The following is a 20,939-nucleotide window of genomic DNA, read 5'->3' as shown; positions in this document are numbered from 1 at the left end:
GTTATAATTTATGTATGTTTTTTGTTTGCATATTTTTGAAAAGGAATTTTGCTTTGATCACTCCATGCAACTATTTTAAAGTGCATGTTACACCCCTCTCTATGACATTGATCTTAATAGCAATACAAACTTTTTGATCAGTTGTCAACGCTTCTAAACCCTGCAGCTTCTCTACAATCAATAGAGATCTAAATAATGTTGATGTGCCATAAGCTATTGACTATACCAGCATCTTAATCTTTTACAAATTATTAGTAGAACATTATACAAACATTACTGATGAGAAATCAATTTTGAATATTTGTATTTTACATCAAAATATGTTGATCTGTGTTAAGGACAATGTGTGTATGTGTGTGTGTACTGAATGAAGTAATACTTGTACGAAGACGAAGATGCTACTTTCAAAGGTTAGATCACAGATATGGTGTATAAAAAGAAAAAAAGGAAACATATTCAATTTATTTTAGTTCTAGTTTGAAACCTGCTAATAAACATCATATATGGCTCCTTTTGTCTCGAAAGGCAATGGATGCGCCCAAATGAGTCACTGGTTTTGGCTTAATCTTGAGACGGGGCAGAATCTGGTGTGGCTAATCAAGCCAATTCTAGAACGGCAGACTTTGCCACAATTCGTACATGTGTATGCCTCTGATTTAGGGCTAGCAGACAGGGCGGCTTTCTTTTTATCCCTCTTGATTAAAGCCGCTTCAATTCTTTTGTTCTCAGCAAGGGTTGTCTCCATGCTCTCCGGTCTTTGGCTATGTTTTCCCACATACTTTCGCTGATGCCTGAGGCTCTCATGTCTCGCTTGCAGACATCTCTATATGTTAGTCTTGGGCGGCCCTTGGGTCTGACTCCTTCCACAAGCTCAGCATATAAGATATCTTTCGGGATTCTGCTATCTGGCATGCGGGTGACATGTCCGAGCCAGCGTAATCTTCTTTGTGTCAGGAGAGCATACATGCTGTTCATATTGGCCAATCTTAAAACTTCCTGATTGGAGACATGGTCCCTCCAAGAGATGCCCATTATGCGTCTCAGGCAGCGCAAGTGGAAACTATTCAATCTGTGCTCTTGGTACATGTATGTTGACCAGCTCTCACTGCCATAAAGGAGAGTGCTCACAACACAGGCGTTGTAGACTAGGATTTTGGTCGCTGTGGTCAATTTACCATTTTCCCAGACGCGCTTGGAGAGTTTTGCCAATGCTGTGGTAGCTTTTCCTATCCTTTTTGTCAGCTCGATGTCTAAGTCTAGGTTACTGACAATTGTTGAACCCAAGTAGGTAAATTCCTGCACCACTGAAAGGGTGTGGTTCCCAATTTGTATTATAGGTATTTCTGTGACGTCTTGTGCCAGGATTTCGGTCTTGGAGAGACTTATAGTAAGGCTAAACTCTTGACAAGCAGCTGCTAAGGCATTCACTAGCTTCTGTAGACCTCCTTGTGAGTGAGATACGAGTGCCGCGTCATCGGCAAAAAGCAGCTCCCTTATCAAGATATGACGCCTTTTCGTTTTGGCTTTAAGACGTGCCAGGTTAAAGAGCCTTCCATCGGATCTGCTATGGATGTATATTCCGTCTTCCAGGGATTTAAAAGCACTGGATAGTACGACTGAGAAGAAGATGCCAAATAGTGTAGGGGCCAGTACACATCCTTGTTTGACACCGCTCTTAATGGAGAATGGCCTGGAGGAAGAACTTTCAAACTGAACGGTGCCCTGCATATTTTCGTGAAAAGCTGACACTAGTTTTCTTAACTTATTTGGGCAGCCGATTCTCTCTAGTACAGCAAACAGACCGCTTCTGCTAACAAGGTCAAAGGCCTTGGTCAAATCAATAAATGCTATGAAGAGGGGCTGCTTTTGTTCTCTGCTCTTCTCCTGTAGCTGCCGAAGAGAGAAAATCATATCTGTTGTAGATCTACCTGCCCTAAAGCCACACTGCGACTCTGGATAAACACGATCTGCCAGGATCTGTAATCGCTTTAGTAATACTCTAGCAAAAGCCTTTCCGACTATGCTAAGCAGTGAGATGCCTCTGTAATTGTTACAATCAGAGCGGTCGCCTTTATTTTTATACATTGTAACAATGTTGGAGTCTTTCAATTCCTGGGGGACCATTCCTTGTTCCCAGCACAAGCTTAGCAGTTCATGGAGTGGTTTGATTAGGGCATGTTTTCCAGCCTGAATTACTTCAGCAGGAATGCCATCTCCTCCGGGTGTTTTCCCATGTGCAAGCATGTCAATGGCAATGCTCAGCTCCTTTACTGAGGGCGTTTCGTCTAATTCCGTCAAAACTGGAAGTGATGGAAAGTTGGAAACAGCATTTGGTGAGATGGCGTTTTCAATCTAGTAGAGTTCTGCATAGTGTTCAACCCATCGTTCCATTTGCAGCGCACGATCGCTGATGATTGAGCCATCTTTTGACTTGAGAGGAGCACACTTGCTGGTGTGAGGTCCAAAGGCTTTTCTCATGCCCTCATATAGTCCTCTTATGTTACCACAGTCGGCACAAGATTGAATATCTTCGCATAGCTCCTGCCAGTATTTGTTAGCACATTGTCTCGCTACTCTTTGGGCATTGTTACGTGCAGCTCTGAGCCTTTTTAAGTTGCTTGGGGTGGGATCCTTCTTGTAGATTAGCATGGCTGCTCTCTTGTTCGTAGTGGCAGTTTCCATTTCTGGTAGACTAGCTTCAAACCAGTCTTCGCTTTTCTTGGTTTTGTTTCCAAAGACCAGTGATGATGTTTGGTAGATTGTATCACGCATAAACGTCCAGCTTTTTTCTACCTCAGTCACAGAGAAGTTTTTAAAAGCTTCCTCTAATTTGTTCTCAAATTCGGTGCAAAGATCAGGATTTTTTGTGCTAGTAGTATTCAGGCGTGATTTTCTTTTTCCCTGTGATGTGTGGATCTTAGTTGGCAGCAGTCTTGTCCGGCAGGACACTAAAGTATGATCAGTATCACAATCCGCGCTTTGGTAGCTACGTGTCAGCAGTATATTTCCAATGTCCTTTTTTCATGTCAGTATCATATCCAGCTGGTGCCAGTGCCCAGACCTAGGGTGCCTCCATGAGACACAGTGCTGTGGTTTTGTTCTGAAGTATGTGTTGGTAATGCAGAGCTTATGGTATGTGCAGAATTCAAGCAGTCTTTGTCCGTTCTCATTCATCTTTCCGATTCCAAAAAGCCCAAGACAGTCTGGCCAGGTAGTGTGATCTGATCCTACTCTGGCATTGAAGTCACCTAGAAGGATCATATGTTCTTTTTGAGGAATGTTTGCAATGGCTTCTTTGAGGTCTTCATAGAACTTGTCTTTGTCCTCCTGAAGCGAGCTTAGTGTGGGGGCATAGGCACTAATTAGAGTGACTTTTCCAGATGCTGTCATCATACTTATGCTTAGTAGCCGTTCCGAGCCACCAACTGGAGGGACTATCATGGGAAGAAGACTGTTCTTGACAGCAAAGCCCACACCATGTATTCGAGTCTCATCCTGTGCTTTCCCTTTCCAAAAGAAAGTGTAGTCAGTCTCGCGGAGCATGCCGTTTTCGGCCAGTCGGGTTTCTTGCAGGGCTGCAATGTCGATATGTAGCCTTTTTAGCTCGTTGTTTATAACTGCCGTCTTCCTTGCATCGTCGATCTGCCTTAGATCATCAGTGAGACCAGGACACATTGTCCTGACATTTCAAGTGGCCAGTCGCATGACAGGGATTTTCTTTTTCAGTTTAATTTTTCTTCTTTTGTTGCTTGGTGCAAGTTTCCAGCCTACTTGTCGTTTTAAACTAAGCTCTAAGCACCCATTAGAGCAGGCAGGCTGTGGCGGATCAGCACCTAACTGACTGGGGGCTGCCCAGGATGAGGCGGGCGGTAGCTGATCAGTGAGGCGCGAAGACCTCTCCCACCGTCAGAGACAACCCGTGGCGTCCATACATTACGCCAATCAAGTTGGACTTATAACCCGTAACTGTTGTCTCCCGTGTTGTTTTAGCCACTTTGCAGCAGCACCAGAGTTTCCTCTCTGGGGCGCATTTCTGGGCCTTGGATAAAGGGGTCATGGGTGGCCCATGCGTCATGATCCCTCTCTCGACCTTGCTGATGTGATCCAAAGGAACGCATCGCATTACATTTGGCACCAACTCAGTTGCAGAAGCTGCCGGAGGGAATTTCGCAGCTGATACTCCCAACGCCTAAGGGGCTTCACTCCTGATTTCTCCTCGAGGTTGTCTCCTGAAGCCTCAGTACCGCAAGGCAGCGGGGGTTTGAAGTCAGAGTACCCCTCTCCTAGATGAACTGCCTTACTAGGCTGACGAGCTCCATCTGCCCGAAGCTCCCGGTTTTGTGGCGCCAGGTATCCGCCTTCACCCCTTCACCTGTTAGTAAGAGCAGTTTCGCCGGGCTTAATATCTAAGCCACACGAGCAGGCCAGGTGCTGGACTTAGTTGTCAGAGGCTATTTGAGACGCATGCCATTAGGAGTATTTTATAGACAATGGGAGCTTAACCCCATTGACACCCCTGGCCATCAACATCAACATCTGCCACAAATAATGAATAGGACTTCCTTTAGAATGTACTTTATATTCAACATACAATTACCTGATTCCGAGTATTTATATTTTGGTTTTAAGGTTTCAGGTCTGAAAAAAAACTTTAAAATTGTCCTTAGACATCTTTGATCTTGGGCATCTGTGACTCGACCACCATAGGTAATCTGTGGTGATAAAAGAAGTTTTAAATCATTCAACTAATTGTGTATTATACTGTACAAAAAAATAATCCTTCAAAAATGTTAACCTAAAATTTGAAAATTAACGAATATAGATTAATGTATGCAGTCTTTTATGGATGTATGTAGTTTGAAACTTGTGGTGGTATTTTATTTTAAAATGTTAAAATGCACAATTGCATTTTAAGAAATGCGATAATAATTAAATGTGAGCCATCTGTGGTCTGATGACAAAATGATACTTTTCTCTCTTGACTCAATTTAGCCCACTTCTGTTACTCCTTTAATCCAGCTTGGTCTCAAAGCCTGATATTGCATGTCTAGCTGCTGAGCAAAATCCATATAGAATATATGATATAATGTGCACTGTTTTGTCATTTTCGCTCCACATGAAGTGGGCATCCATGTCTGGTCAATTCCAATTACAAAATTATTAATGAAGTTGTCTCAAACTATTACAATAATTTCCTTTAAAATTTTTCTTTTTAATTACACGTTTATAACAAAGTCATGAAAAGTCAAGAGATAAATATTTTTGGCTTAGTGTTTTAGAAAGAAACTAAAATATTTATATCTCATGCGCAAATGACAATACACACAATACTCTACTTCTCCTGTTATATAGATCAGTGTCTCCCAAGGGATGTAACCATCTTTACAAAACATTTCCATGTTGAGCAATGCACACTCTCTATCACTATCACTAAAAGCGTACTAAAATAAAAATAGATACGACTTATTTATAAGAAAAACTGTATACATACATTTTTTTTTCTAAAAAGATAATATTTTGAAATGAATTACTTTAGGAAAGTGAAGAAAGGATCATCCAGAGAGGACTAGTGACATTCAGAAACCCTATATAAAGAAAGAGAGAGAGAGTTGCAGAGTCAAGACAGTCTAGCACAGTGGAGTCCAGTACAAGATCAGAACAGTACAACAGTTATTCAATTAGAAATTTTGTGTTGCCAATAGTACACTATTTGGCATGTAATACATCAGACTCAATAAAGTACACTATTTGGCATGTAATACATCAGACTCAATTAAGTACACTATTTGGCATGTAATACATCAGATTTAATAAAGTACACTATTTGGCATGTAATACATCAGACTCAATAAAGTACACTATTTGGCATGTAATACATTAGACTCAATAAAGTATCAGCCTATTTAGAATCTGAGTTGCCACATTCTCGCAATTGGTGGTAGCTGTTTTGATTTCAATCAAGAAACAAAGGAGAGAGACACAACAATATCATTATTGTTAACTGTGTTAGGTTCATTATGATTTATTAGTTGTTTAATTAACAGGTCCATATTGCTGCATGTTTTGATGCTGAACATTTTCTTTTTTAAAAAATAAAAGAAATATTTATACTTTATATGTGTGTTTATTATATTTTTGTGTGTGTTGAGCATTTTTTTTTTTATATTCATGAGCCACCAATTTTAGAACTTGCATTGCCAGGATGGTCTGTACTGAACAAAAACACATTTTTCTTCCCTAATTGCATTTTCTATTTTAAATTGAACAAATCTAGTCTACCATATATCACAGTAGCTACTCCCATAATACAGCCTCTCATTACTTTCAAACATTGATTATCTCTTTCTCTTTTTTTTTTCTACACAGCACAGGGAATACATTTTTCTAATACATAACTTCCTTTGCCAGTTGATTAATGTCTGCCAGGAATCTTTTATCCAAATAAGATTTAATAACAATATTATATAAGTAATCATCCAGCTTCAATTAATTCTGACTCTATACTGGTATAGTCTTTCACAATTGTTATAAGGAAAGGTCAAAAAATGTATTTTCAATATACCAGGTAGATGAATTTTCTCAAAAAAAAAAGGTTGTTAGACAATTATAAATGTTTTACAAAATGTTGTCCTAGTAACCTAGAGAAAAGATTTATTTTTGAATATCCAGCACTAAATGAAATTTAATAATCTTAACACAGTCAGATGCCCCATGCCTAATTAGCATTAAGTAAGGCTAACTCTCGTCAAATTATTATTTTATATCAGCTTCATGTCATAATTAATTTAATGGGACAAGCCTTAATAAACAAGTTGATTCTTTTGGAATAAAAACAAACATTAAGTTCTAATAATAACAATAGAAACACTGAAAAAACAACAACATAATTCCTAAGCTTTTTCTTTATTGCCTCACTGTTTTTTTTTCCAGCTATTTTTTAACATAAATAACTTTTGATTTTTTAGATAACTTCATGACACATGTTGCTGAGATTGCTTTTCTATTCCTTTTCATTGTTCAGATTGTAAGGTTTTCTTTGCTGGAGGTGGTAATGGCAATAAGCACTATACTACTACTGGAATGACATGGGAGCAAATGAAGAAAGCTGCTCAGAACCGAGTTTGGTGGAGAGGTGTGGTTGTGGCCCTATGCTCCCCTGGGAGTGCACAGGATTAAGTCAAATAAGTCGTCAACTACAGCATTCATTTTCGTGACTGAAGGATTATATATATATATATATATTACTATGAATAAAGATAGGACAAAAGCAATTAAGAAAACTACATGACAAATGTAGAGAGTATACATTCCCTATTCATCATGAACTGCCAGGTTTCTTTTATCCACTTAGTTTGCAATCTTAGGTACCTAACCCTGATTAAGAGTTGCCTGAAAAAGTATTTTGAGCACTAGTGCTAGCTCGTGGCTTAGTTCTTTAAATTAAGCTAATATGAGTTTTCTTTGCCTCAACTCTTTTCTTCTGACCCACACATAAGTTAGCTCTGCAAAGATCTCTATCTGCAGCTGTGCAGATTAGACCAGATCTGACCATCTTTGACAACAGAGTCAACAAAAAAAAGTTAGCTGTGATATTCATACTCTCCTGCCTTGACTACTGCAATCCCGTGCTAGCAGGTAGGTATACAGGACAACAACATCATTCAGCTAGAGCAGGGGTTCTCAACCTGTGGGTTGCGACCTCCCTTGGGGGTCGATTGACAATTTACCAGGGGTCGCCTAAGACCATCGAAAATAAAGATTGTTTTTTTCTATTCTTCTATTGCTGTGTCTGTGTGTGTTAGGGGGGGTCGCGTTAGAGTGGGGGATTCTAAAAGGGGTCGCCGACCTTAAAAGGTTGAGAACCGCTGAGCTAGAGCAAATTCAGAACAATGCTGCATGAATGGTCCTATGAAAAACAAGAAGTGATTCTGCTACTGCTCTCTTGTGTACACTCCATTGAATGCAAGAATTGACTACAAAACTAAGAATGTCCTTTTACTTTAGTGAACTGATCACTCCATATGTTAGAGAGAGAGCCCTGCAGTCCATGGACTCAATGTGACATGTTTCTCACTAAAAAGTTACAGTTTGTGGGCCTTTTCAGTGCTTGTCTAAAGGTTTCGAACTCACTCCCCATTGATCTCAGACAAACAGCTTGCTTCACTACTACATTCAAGAAGAACATTAAGACCTATCTGTTCAAAACTTTTTTTTTAGATTAATGGGTCATTTTAACACTTGAGTTTTATGTCTGTTATGTAATAGCTTTAATAGTATCTAAAAAACAAAAAAAATTGAATGGGTCCTTACACTAATAGATAATATTCCAGTTCTTAACATTACTCTTACTGTAATATTATGGTTCTACACTCTAACTGTAATATCCCAGTTCTACAGTCTTAACATGACTCTTACTGTAATATTCCAGCCTAATGGTCCAAATTTCTTCCTCTCAAGAATAACAGCATGAAAAAAACAAATGCCAAAAATGATCTTCCTCCAGTCCATTCCCAGAGCTGTTATAAAAATTTTTTTAAATTTATATAGAAACAATAACACAAGTTAAGTCAGTCATTATTATTACTAATCTTTAAAATGTCTTTTTTTGTCATTTTTAAATTAAAAAATCAATCAACCTACACTATATTAACAAATATAACAAATATGGAAAAGCTCCAGACCTTTGTTAACAGATGCCTACGCCGCATATTAGGAATTATGTGGCCAGAAAAGATAACTACTATCGATTTGTGGGCGAGAACTAGACAAAAGCCCATAGCCCAAGACATCACAAAACGAAAATGGAGCTGGATAGGACACACCCTGTGAAAACCAGCTACCAATGTTGCAAGGCAGGCACTTGACTGGAACCCACAAGGAAAGAGGAAAGTGGGCAGACCCAAGCAAACCTGGAAGAGGTCAGTCATCAGTGAAGCTGAGGGTACTGGAATGACATGGCAGCAGATTAAGAAAGCTGCTCAGAACCGAGTTCAGTGGAGAGGTGTGGCTGCGGCCCTATGCTCCCCTGGGAGTGCACAGGATTAAACCAACACTATAATAATCCATACACAATACATAGTGTAAATAACATTATTACTATTAACACAGAGGACTACATTATCATCTATCAATACTATCAAAGTGTTGGAATTTATTGTTAATTATTAAACAATTTTCTAACAAAAACAAAAAAGTCTTACGGTGGTCTTCAAAAAATGAAGTTGACATATCTATGAATGCCCTTCTTAGATTGGCTCTAATGCCCTTAGGTGGCTCATTAGTGACTTTGACACTATTCTAAAGAACACTGACAGGGAAATGTTTGGCAGGCATTGAAGACAGATAAGAGTCTAAAGTTACTGTGTAAAAGTGAACTGGTCTCCTGGATATTTTTTATAATGTCTTCCATGGCATTCATCCATGAAGCGGCTAAATGGCAATTCTAAAAAGAATTTTTCAGTTAAATTTAAACTAAATGTTTTGGTTTAAATAACTTTTTAAAACAAAAAATGTTAAGTCTTTTAAAATTAATACAATCAAATTTTTAATTAATATATTTATAAATCTGGGGAAAAAAAATCTATGTTTATACAAAAATAACAAACATTGGTTTCTGTTTAGTCAATGGCTAGGAGAGATTATAATATAACAGTTACCTATATACTTTTTGAAAATGACGATTGGAAAGGTCTAAGAAAAAAAAAATGCTAGCTTCTGTTCCTTACCTGTACAAAAACCCATTCACCAAATTTGGTTGCATTCTTGATCATTTTATCCGCCACTGGACCTTGACCTTGGCCAAGTGAAATTGATTTCACACTATAAGTGAATAGTTAAAATAAGGAATCAAACCTACAAATTACTTTCTAAATGTGATGAGGATTTAATAAAAACAACCACAATGTAATTAAGCAATAACTAATCATCCATAAATAAAATTTAGGAAATGTCATGTCTTTCGTTAGCTCTAATAATAACATAATAATTAAATTTCCCTCAGGAGAAATTCAGAGAGAGACAGACCCCTTTACATCGTTTTCGTTGATCTTACTAAAGCCTTTGATATGGTCAGCAGAAGTGGCCTTTTCAAACTCCTAAGGATAATAGGTTGCCCTCCCAAACTACTAAGTTCATTGAGTGCTTTCATGAGGAAACGAAATGAACTGTCAATTCAATGGAGCCCAGTCGACACCTTTTGAGGTAAGCAGTGGTGTCAAGCAGGAATGTGTGCTTGCACCTACTCTGTTTGGCATATTCTTCTCCTGTCTACCGCATCATGCGTACAACGACATCAACGAAGGTATGTTTCTCCATACAAGATCCTCTGGAAAGCTATTTAATGTATCAAGGCTGCGGGCAAAAACCAAGGTTAGGAAGCTACTTATCAGGGAACTCCTGTATGTTGATGATGCAGCTATTGTGGCTGATTCTGATATTCAGCTTCAATTCCTAGTTGACAAACTATCTGCTGCTAGCCAGAAGTTAGGCTTAAACATTAGTCAAAGTAAGACTAAGATACTAGTCCAGAACACAAATACTGCACCTCAAGTAAACATTAATGGCCAACCACTAGAAATTGTGGATCACTTTTGCTATCTCAGCTCCATCATATCCAACAATACTCTACTGGATAAAGACATTAACAACAGGATAGCCAAAGCAATGGCCACCATGTCACGGTTGTAGAAAAGAGTGTGGGACAACATATTGCTGACTAACAATACTAAAGCCCTAGTCTACTGGACCTGTGTGGTTGAGCACTATGCTATACGGAAGTGAAACTTGGTCATCTTACTCATGGCAGAAAAAAAGCTGAATGTCTTCCACCTCCGATGCCTAAGGCGGATCTTTAAAATAAGGTGGCAAGATAGGATAACCAATAAGGAAGTGCTACAAAGAGCAGGATGCCAGGACATGCGCTCTGTTATCAGCAGCAGATGCCTTGGCTGGCTTGGCCACGTTCGTAGAATGCCAGTAGATTGACTTCCACAAGATATTCTGTATGGTGATCTAATAGAAGGCAGGAGAGCCGCTGGTCGCCCACTTTTACGTTATATGGATGTATGCAAACGCAACATGAAGCTCTTCAAAATCGACACTAGCAGCTGGGAAAAAGTAGCACTTGATAGATCTACAAGAAGAGAGAGCATAAAGGAAGGGTCACAGATTGCAGATGCCATACACTACAGAAGCAGAAAGAAGGGTGATAATGCAATGGCGCCTGGTGATCACATATGCCCAACCTGCGATCACAGCTGTGTATCAAGGATTGGCCTCTTTAGTCACACAAGATGTTGCAAAGGGAAAAAATCGTCTCTCCTGACGTAAAATGCCACAGAAATTTCCCTTAGCCAGCTTGCTCCAAATTAAAAGTTATACAAAGAAGAATTTATCAAATATAGAATTAAACTGTATAAAGATAAAACAAATAAAAAATTGATAGGTTTCAAATAAGTAACACTTCTATCCTTCTGATGGTATTTATATTGTATCATCAGAGGGATAACATACAATCAGAACTTTTAAAATACAATGGCTCAAATATAACAAAATTTTTAGGACTATCTGCCAGAAAATATGGGATTAAAAAAAATATTGCCACAAGAATAAAACCAAATTTTTTTTTATTCCACTGCTCCAGAAAGAAAACTTGAGACAATAAAAAAACTAACAAACTATAGAACGATAAAGTCTAATAGTTATCCAAGCAAAATAATGCTGAAAATAATTTCAACAGACTCAAAAGTTGAGGAGGTCCTTTGCAAAGGTAGAAGCATTCTTGAACATATATTTAACATTAGACTGTTAAAGGAGAAAATGTCTTTAACAGCTAAATAAACTGGTACACGACTTCACAGATTTAAAAAAAAAACGTTTGACTGGTTTTGGCATCATGGTATGTGGTAAGTGATGGGGGAGTTCAGCTTGGATAAAAACATTATCAATAATATCAAAGCCCTATACCCTAATGTAAACAGCTCAATACTTCTGAACAACAAAGTTGGAGAAAGTTTTAGGACATCCATTGGAGTGAGGTAAGGATGCACTATCTCTCCAGCTCTTATTAACATATTTCTGAAGCATATTATGATGGAAACTCAAGAAGGATTTACTCCTACTTGACTATATGGGCAGCCTTTGTCCATCTCGGGTTTGAAGAGGATATAGACCTCATTGGGGAAATTTCAGACCAGGTACAAGATATTACTTCAAAACTGTATACTAGAGCAGTCTGCATGGAAATCAGTGCTGATAAATTCAAAATACAAGTTTGTGCTGGAGATATAATGAGATGTTGAGGATGTTGGGGTACAGTCGAACGAACTAACATTAGAAGAAGTTGACTCATTTAAATACCTATGGTCAAACATTGGAAGAGATGGACTTCAAATCAATAAGAAATAAAAACCCTTTTAAGCTTGGCAGTTGCTGTCATAAGCAATCTAGAGAATCTGGAAAAGTAACAGCTTCCAACAAAATTAAAACTGCATTCTTCCCTAGTGGTCTCTGAACCCCCACATGGTTGTGTAAGTTGGATACTGAACACAGAAAGAAAAAATTCAAATAAATGCTACAGAAAAATGCTGGGTTTTTACTCTTACAAGTCAACACTCTGGATGACAAAAAAAGGAGGAACTTCTCAAGTCTATAATGTGAAAAGACAAAGCTGAGCTGTTTCAGTCATATGGGTAAATTTGAGGAGATTACAGAAACTCTTGGAAAATGAGGAAGCAGGGGGAACACTGTAATAAGAAACTCTCAGTCTAACTAGAGTTAGAGCCTTGACTTTGTGAATGAGATGATGTAGATCTACTTGTATTAAAAGCTAGTGTTGCAAAGAAATCTAGTTCCCTATGTTGTTTCGTTTAAAACTTAATTTTCAAGAAGTAACTAACTGATATGAAAGGGCAGCAGACTGACACCAGACAAAAAAGATGTCACAAAAATGGCAGCAGTTTCTCCATGTAAGATTTATGTTTCTCTTTTCCATAACAATCATATTTAAATTCCCATAGAATTTAGCTTAATTTAAAGAAGACATTTATGGTAGAAAAATAATTTAATGAATATATTTATTGAAAAAATGTCTGTGTTTACTTTTCATGAACTCCCATATCTTTAGCAAAACGTAAAAATGATATCATTAGATCTGATCCTGGAGAAAGAACGAAGACAAGTGGAGTAGTATTAGACATACTTTCATAGAGTTCTGGCAATGTGACAGGAGGACTTTCAACAAATTGTTTCCCTAAACATTCAGAAACAAACTCTGTCACTGCAAATGTTGTCTAGGATAAAAACAGAATTGACATAATATAAAAGTTAACAATAAATCCAAAAAGGATATAATTAATTTTTATTCACATAAAACCCAAGAAAAATATCTTCGTTGAAAAAAATTTACACACAGTGCTTTATAGTTAGAAGATTATTTTGATCCTAACTGCTACTTTTTTCTATCATTTTCAATGGATCAACAATCTCAATAATGCCCCAAGATATCTATTAGATTAATCAATTTAGATTAATCTAGATCTAGATCTATTCAATTAGTCTTTCTACCTCAACATTGTTAATTCATGTTACAGAGAATATCAACTCCTTTTAAACATTTGAACATTGTGAGTGTAAGCATTGTTTTTAATTCATCATATTGTAAAAAGCCAGAATGAGCCTTTAACTGGGAAGGAGTTTGGTTAGCAGGCCATAGATCTAGATTATCCATTTAACTGCCCTAACCCAGGGATCTAAGATGTGATGTGATTTTACAGAGAACCTGTGCCGCAGAACATAGATCTAATATTTAAACTATGACCATGGTAAGAAAACTTAAGGCTATGGCGCAAGATCCTTTGATCCCATTTGCCAGTTTCACAGTTAGAATAGTAGGTCTATGTACTGGTTTGTAAGACGTGAGTGTGATGCTCTTTCATTTGGGCACACAACAAAACTTTTAATTGAAAACTCACCCTTTCCTCACGGAAAACTTTAACAAACATTAATTTTTGAAAAGCTGTCAGGCGATCATTCCAATTTCCATTAACTCTATCTGGAAGAGGCAGATCACCATCGTTATATTCAGGGGGATCCAAGACAGCGTAGAGATAGCGCTCCGGAGGAGGATTTGCTCGAACTTAAGTTTTTGATATAAAAAAAATCATGCTTTCTCAGTTATAATCTATACAATTTTAAAACGCAAAAACTTTCACAAGCTTCTTGCATTCATAACAATGTAAAACCTAGACCTAAAGGCCCAAGTCAAGCTGAATATAAAATACATCCTTGTTAATAAAATGAGCCTTTTTAAAATTCTGTAACAATTATTGTAAAGAAAAACACTTTTTTTCTCTTGCCTCCTGTTAGGAACATAATAGTACAATAGAGTCGAAATACACTGAATGACTACACAACACACATCTCTAATATTTGCTGAACACATTCTTATGGAGAGTTACAAGCACATGTTAACATAACAACGACAACTGATACATTAAATCATTTTCATAACATTCACCCCATACCCCCTCCGGTTCAAATTGTGCCTAGGATTTACAAGGAAAGAACTAAACTAATCATACACCAAAATAATCTTTATCTTGTTCATTATCTTTATTTACAACAGTTATTGTATAAACTTTATGTCCATTGCTTAGATTGATAAATCATTATGTAAAATGGGAATACCCACTAGAGAAAGTGAAATAAAAAACTTTATTTTTGTCACAAGGCACTATTGTTTTGTTATTGTCACAAGCATTACAATTTTTGTGTGAAAGATGCCAAGTCACTTAATTGTTCCTCGTTGGAGGCTCAAATTTACACCCTTGAATTTAAAGGTTTATGTCTGCATCTTCTGCCTGTTGTTCCTTATGTCTGTATCTTGAAGGTGTTTTTCTTATGTCTGTATCTTCTGCCTGTTGTTCCTTATGTCTGTATCTTCAAGGTGTTTTTCTTATGTCTGCATTTTCTGCTAATTGTTTCTTGTCTTAATCTTCATGCTTGTTTCTTTTGTCTGCAAGTTTGCTGGTTGTCTCTTAAGTCTTAATTTTTGTGGGCGTCTCCTTAATCTGCATCTTCTGCTTTTTTTTTTTTTTTTTTTATGTTTGCACTTTTGTGGTTGTTTTTTCATCAGGTAACTGGCTTCATCAATAAAATGCAATTTGACCTCAAGAATATTATCATCATAAGGTTCAACAAAAGCTGTTGCATTTTTGGTGCAAAGACGGCAGCTATCTGCTCTTTATCTTAAGATCTTCATTTGGTCCATGTGTTCAGCTTTTTAAGATAGCAATAGAGCTTCGTGAGTGATTTTGTAGTCAGGAAATCCTGATATGAAGCCAAGAACTGACCAACCCAATAAATGTGACTGGACTCGCCATCTGAGTCTAATTCAGTAACACTGGAGCTAAAAATACAGAGAGCTGTACACGGTATACATTAATGATTTCAACGACAGATTTTTATTATAGGTTCATCCAAATGTGTTCAGACTAATGTGAATTCTTTAGGGCCATAAGAAATATAGGGTTTATTTTGATTGTTCATCGCTTTATGTGTATTGGCTCACCAGGCTATATACTATTACAGAAAATGTGTTTGGCTAGCATTACAGAGTAAACAGAAGGGGTAGCAAGAGACTCTTGGGCACAGGATTAAAACAATGAATCTAGAATGACAAAACTAAATTTAGTCATCCTGTATGGAGGCCCCATCAGTTTCTTTATCAAATGGCAATATACTGCAGAATATTTAAAAATTATAATCACAGAATTAATGGGAAATAAAATAATGTAATAATTCAAAACATTAAAACACATTTTTTTTTAAGAGATTGGTAATGAGCCTGGGCTCACGAACCCATTTGTGCCATGGTTACTATGCCACAAACTGTAAAATATTTTGTATAATTTAAAACCACAATAAAACAATTTAATATAAGACAAGTGATTAAGGCATATTTCTCATTCCAAATGCTAGGACAAATTCTAAAAAGTGCTATTTATTTCCTACGCCTGAAATGGGTTGCCTAAATCAGCCAGAAAAACAATGCCTTTGCAGAGTTAAGTCTCTCATTATTATGTACAAATAGATTAAAGAGACAGATTTCAAAGAATGAAATGATCTTTTTTGAAGATATGTCCTAATTATTAAGATATGTAGTCTTCAGTTTGATTGAGACTGATTGTTTTAATATTTTTTTATATGGGTAATGCATTTTGTTATCATTATCATTACCTCAGGGCCTTCATCCAGTCTTATCCATACAGGTGTTTTATCCAAATCATAATGGATGTAACGGAAGTCTTCAAATGTGTCACTCATCTCGCAGGCCATTTTCCAAACATTTAATGGAAGCCACGTTGTGTTTTCTGGTTTGGGGACATTTTGCTGTAGAAAATGTAATGGCTTTTAATTACAATAAAAGAAAAAAAGTTTTTATTTTGATAGAAGTTGTGAGTTCTATAATTGTTTAACCTTCCTCTTTCAATAAGATTCTAAATAATCCATAAATATGTCAAGTTGTCAGTGGTGACAAAGTGTGTTGATTCTCAATGGTTATATAAATTTAAACTCTCAAATTTAATTGATTTGAATAAGCTACAATCTTTAAGATGTACAGAAAATTCTGTGGCATTCAGCATTTTACATCTCTTGAAATTTACAATCTTCCCTTTGTAACTTCTCTTCTGCATAAAGAGGCTAATCATTGATACACAGCCACGGTCACAGAAAATCACTATTCCATACAAGTGTACTATTATTTAAAACTTTTTATTCCTAATGTATATAATAAAATGATAACATATTTATATATCTATAGGATCTCTAGAAAGTCATTTCATTTCTGTGAAGGCATTTCCTAATATAAATGAAGTTGAAATAAGAGAAGAAGATAAATAATAATCAAAATGTCTAGTACCTTCTCTATACCTCCAATAGGTCCACGGAGAAAAAAATTCCACTCCAAGGGAGTTATTTCCCCTTCAGTTTTCATAATCTCTGAGCAAAGCAAAAATGAAAATACAAGCTTGTGTTTTTCAAAGAGACCTCTGAAAGAAAATCAAAGCAACCACTAGAGGAATATCTCATTTCACATGTCACATTAATCAATAAGTAAGATCAAAGTTAATTTAGTTAATGAATTCTTTAAGATTTACAATATAAATAATGGGTACTTGACATTAGCTAAGAAAAGGCTAGCTTCATAACACCCTTGTTAACCATCAGTAATAGAAACAGATGACCTTTGCATCATCTGCATCTGAAGGATGTGAAAGGGGACCAAGCATACTACAAAATAAAGCATGACCCACAAAACCATATACTAGAGACACTATGAGATACATTTGATTATTTTATGGCCTCCTTCAGTCATGAAACAACTACTGTCTCATGTAATTGAGATGAATACATAGGCTATGATTGGAACCATGTCACACACGCAGCAGTCCTCACCCCCCCTCCCCTTGCAACCAGCTGATCTATCCAAATGAAGGTTAATGCCAATAAAGTTAAGGAGTAAATTTTATCGGCATCCCAGACTCTGCCAGGGTGTAGCACTGTAAGCTGCCCAAGGGTCACTGGCTCTTGATTTTTCTTCAGGGTTGACTCCTGAAAACTTTCCCCATGTTTGGATATAGCTGCAATGAGTAGAGATTTGAATTAGAGTTTTCCTTCTCCTAGGTGGGTAGCCAGCAAGCTAAGGAGCCCCTTCCTGCCTGAAGATTACTTGTTAAAGCACCAGTGCTCTTCTTTACAGATAACAGTTCAAGCCGGATCCAATATCTTAGTTGGACTAGTTGTCAGAGGCTATTTGAGACGCATGCCATTGGAAGCATTTTTATAGGCAGTGGAGTGCTTATTTGCATTACACCTATTCCAGTAATGTCAATATTACTGAAACCATGAGACACAATGCAGGTAACAATACAAGAATTACCTAGAAACATTCTTGTAAATACATACTGTAGTCTCTTCTAAGCAAATGTCCAGTCGTGTTTGAAAGTCATCGGACTTCTCACTGGTTGAGATTGTATTGTTAAATAGCTGAATAAAATTTTAAAATAATAAAAGGGTTAAGATGTTTCTGACTAAATCCTAAGCATTTGAAACATTGGAAAAATAAAGGCTAAAATTCAAATTAAACTCAGACATGATTGCCTAACTTTGGACTGGACCAATTTTCCTTTCAGACAATCAGATGATGGGGAGGGAGATTTTTTTTTTTTTTAAATTTTTATTAGTAATGTGGGTGTAGGGGAGAAAACTACTCTATTCTAGCATCATTTCATTTTTCAAATTTGTTTCAGATTTTCTAAAAAATACACCAAACTAATTTCTACACCATACTCATACAGATGGCTCCTCGGTCCTTTTGACTACTGCCTAGTCCTGTTTTCAAACCCTACCAATTTATTACAGAGGCACAGATGACAAAAATGTTGACACCTTGTAATTCATTCTTTTAATCACAAAGAAACAATGGATTTTACAGAAGAATCCCATCTAGCCTTGTCAAGAACCATAGCTGCAGTGCTAAAATTTGTTGCAGGTTGGCGTCATTATCATCTTATATACCGTCATTGTCATCTAATATACCATCTAGCAAAGCATTCATGGATAATAAAGATTATTATTATAATGGGTTTACATGGGTAATGTTTAAAGTGGTTCTGCCCATCAGCAACACAATACACAAAGAAGCTAAACATTTTAAAATGAATTTTCTAAATTAGTTAATAATGACACTGTATTTCAAACTTTAACTGTAAATAATGGATATTTTGGATAAGACATATACTGATTGTCAAAGAATATGAGAAAAAAACACATGTGCTAATACATGAGTAAATTATCTATCTGGCTGCCTGGAAACACTGGACTCAGATTGCCGGGTACTTTATCAACTCTAATAAACTCAGATTGCCAGGTACTTTATCAACTCTAATAAACTATGTCAAATACTGTACAGTTGGAAGTTAGAAAGACTGCACAAGCACTTCACTGTAGAGAACCTTACAAAAAGGTACTGCTCTACTTAATTGAATCATACTAGACTATCTGTTTTGTCCTGAACTCATACTGGACTCTACCAGACTATCTTGACTCTGCCACCTCTTCTCTTTATAAAGGGCCAATGAAGGCCTTCTAGGAAATGACAGAATGTCCCCAGACCTTTTTTAGACAAATCACATGACCACATCACAACCTATTTTCAAGTAGAGTGTTCCTGAAGGGCCATCCCTCATCCTGGTTTAATGCTAGCAGTAGATGGCTTCTGTCACCTGTGAGAGCGTGTCATATGCACATCTAACCTTACCCATATCAATAAGTTCATTTATAACAATATCCTTTTTAAATACTTGCAAAATGTATATGAAGTAAATATGGGTAAAGTTAAAAATTTTACATTTATGCATGGGCCCACTACAATTTGAAAGAGACCAACTTTGGGTACTAAGATCAATACTTATTGGTTTAGGAATGTAAATTACACATACTAATGTGATGATTTTATTGGCTTATCCATTCCTTTACCTGTTTAAAATACTTGAGAGAGAATTGATACATGGGATCTACTTCCCCCATGTCAGACACCACAAAGTACATAACCGAACCCCTCTCAGCAACACAGCGATATTTCTCCCGGGCCTCACTGATCTTTTCTTCTGTTGTCTCGGATTCAGCAAGTCTTTGTTTGATAACTGTTGAGGTGACCTGTCAAGAAACAATTCAATGTAAGACTTTGATAACTGCTGAGGTGACCTGTCAAGAAACAATTCAATGTCAGTCTTTGATAACTGCTGAGGTGACCTGTCAAGAAACCATTCAATATTTTTCTTTAAGTTGATCAGAATTAAAAACTAGTTAATACATGTCTGCTATACATTTTACATCTGAACTTATTTCAACAAGAGTATCTACACTGTTACTTGATGTTTTTACTTTAAATTGGTAACTAAAACCAATTTTTTCCCAATAGCAGTAAAATTTATTGGTAGACACCCTCATGATATAATTTTCTGGTAACATTGTTAGACCCATTTTAATCTTAGAATTTTGTTTAACTTTATGAACATTGTTTTTTCTTGAACCAAGTCTAATAAAACATAATGGTATTTTTTCTGTTTGATTTCTAGTCTTCTACATCTTTGTTTTCTAAATCACATTATAATTATATGATCATTATTATATATTAAACTCTGCTACTGGAATTATAAAAAAAAATTATTTTAGTGCTGTGTTACTTCTGCCGAGAGATATAAGGAATGAGAGATCCTCAAGATGTGCTTGGGACATTTGATTGATGCTTTAATGGTCATAAACACCCACATTACCAATGGAAACAAGTGAAACTCACACATGTGAAACTCTCACATTTCAAGGCCTATGTGATACTTGCCTTAGAATCATTCAATGTATTGATAAGCTCTTCATTGTCCAATATATTTCCTTCCGATTCAAAAAGTAACTTAAGAATTTTATCTTCAATAGATTTCAGCTGGTTCTTATCAGCATTGATTCTCATGATGAGTTCATTTCTTTGTTCTTCCAAGTCTGGTCTCTCTAAACTGACAACATCACTACAACCAAAAGAAAAAAAAACAACAACCTTTTCATGTCTGACCTTTTAAATGTAACTAGTTGAAATTTTTACTGTTCCTAGTTGAAAATTAGTCTATTTAAAAACAGATTGTATTCCAAAAAAAAATTTCTATTTCTATTTTCATAATCAAAACAATAAAACAACATTTACATAAATGTAGGTTTTATTTTGGTAATAAAAATTGTAATGTATTTAGTTTAACTATTCTTATTTTTTTAAAAATCTTTTTAACAATTCAACTGGTTAATTTAGTCTAGAAAGAATGCTTTGGATATTAAGCCAGAGCTAAAATAAAATGCATGTAACTAAAAAAAAAACAGATGAAAAAGAA

The 20,939-nt window shown here is 36.4% G+C and overlaps 1 pseudogene; it reads right to left on the bottom strand.

The window, feature by feature from the left end:
• Positions 1-20,939, bottom strand: part of LOC129928684 (dynein axonemal heavy chain 6-like) — a 76,106-nt pseudogene that overhangs the window by 15,649 nt on the left and 39,518 nt on the right.

This window comes from Biomphalaria glabrata, chromosome 10 (genome assembly GCF_947242115.1).
Source record: "Biomphalaria glabrata chromosome 10, xgBioGlab47.1, whole genome shotgun sequence".
Lineage (NCBI taxonomy): Eukaryota > Metazoa > Mollusca > Gastropoda > Planorbidae > Biomphalaria > Biomphalaria glabrata.
The sequence above is the reverse complement of the archived record's forward strand: the minus strand, read 5'-3'. Positions and strand labels throughout refer to the sequence as shown.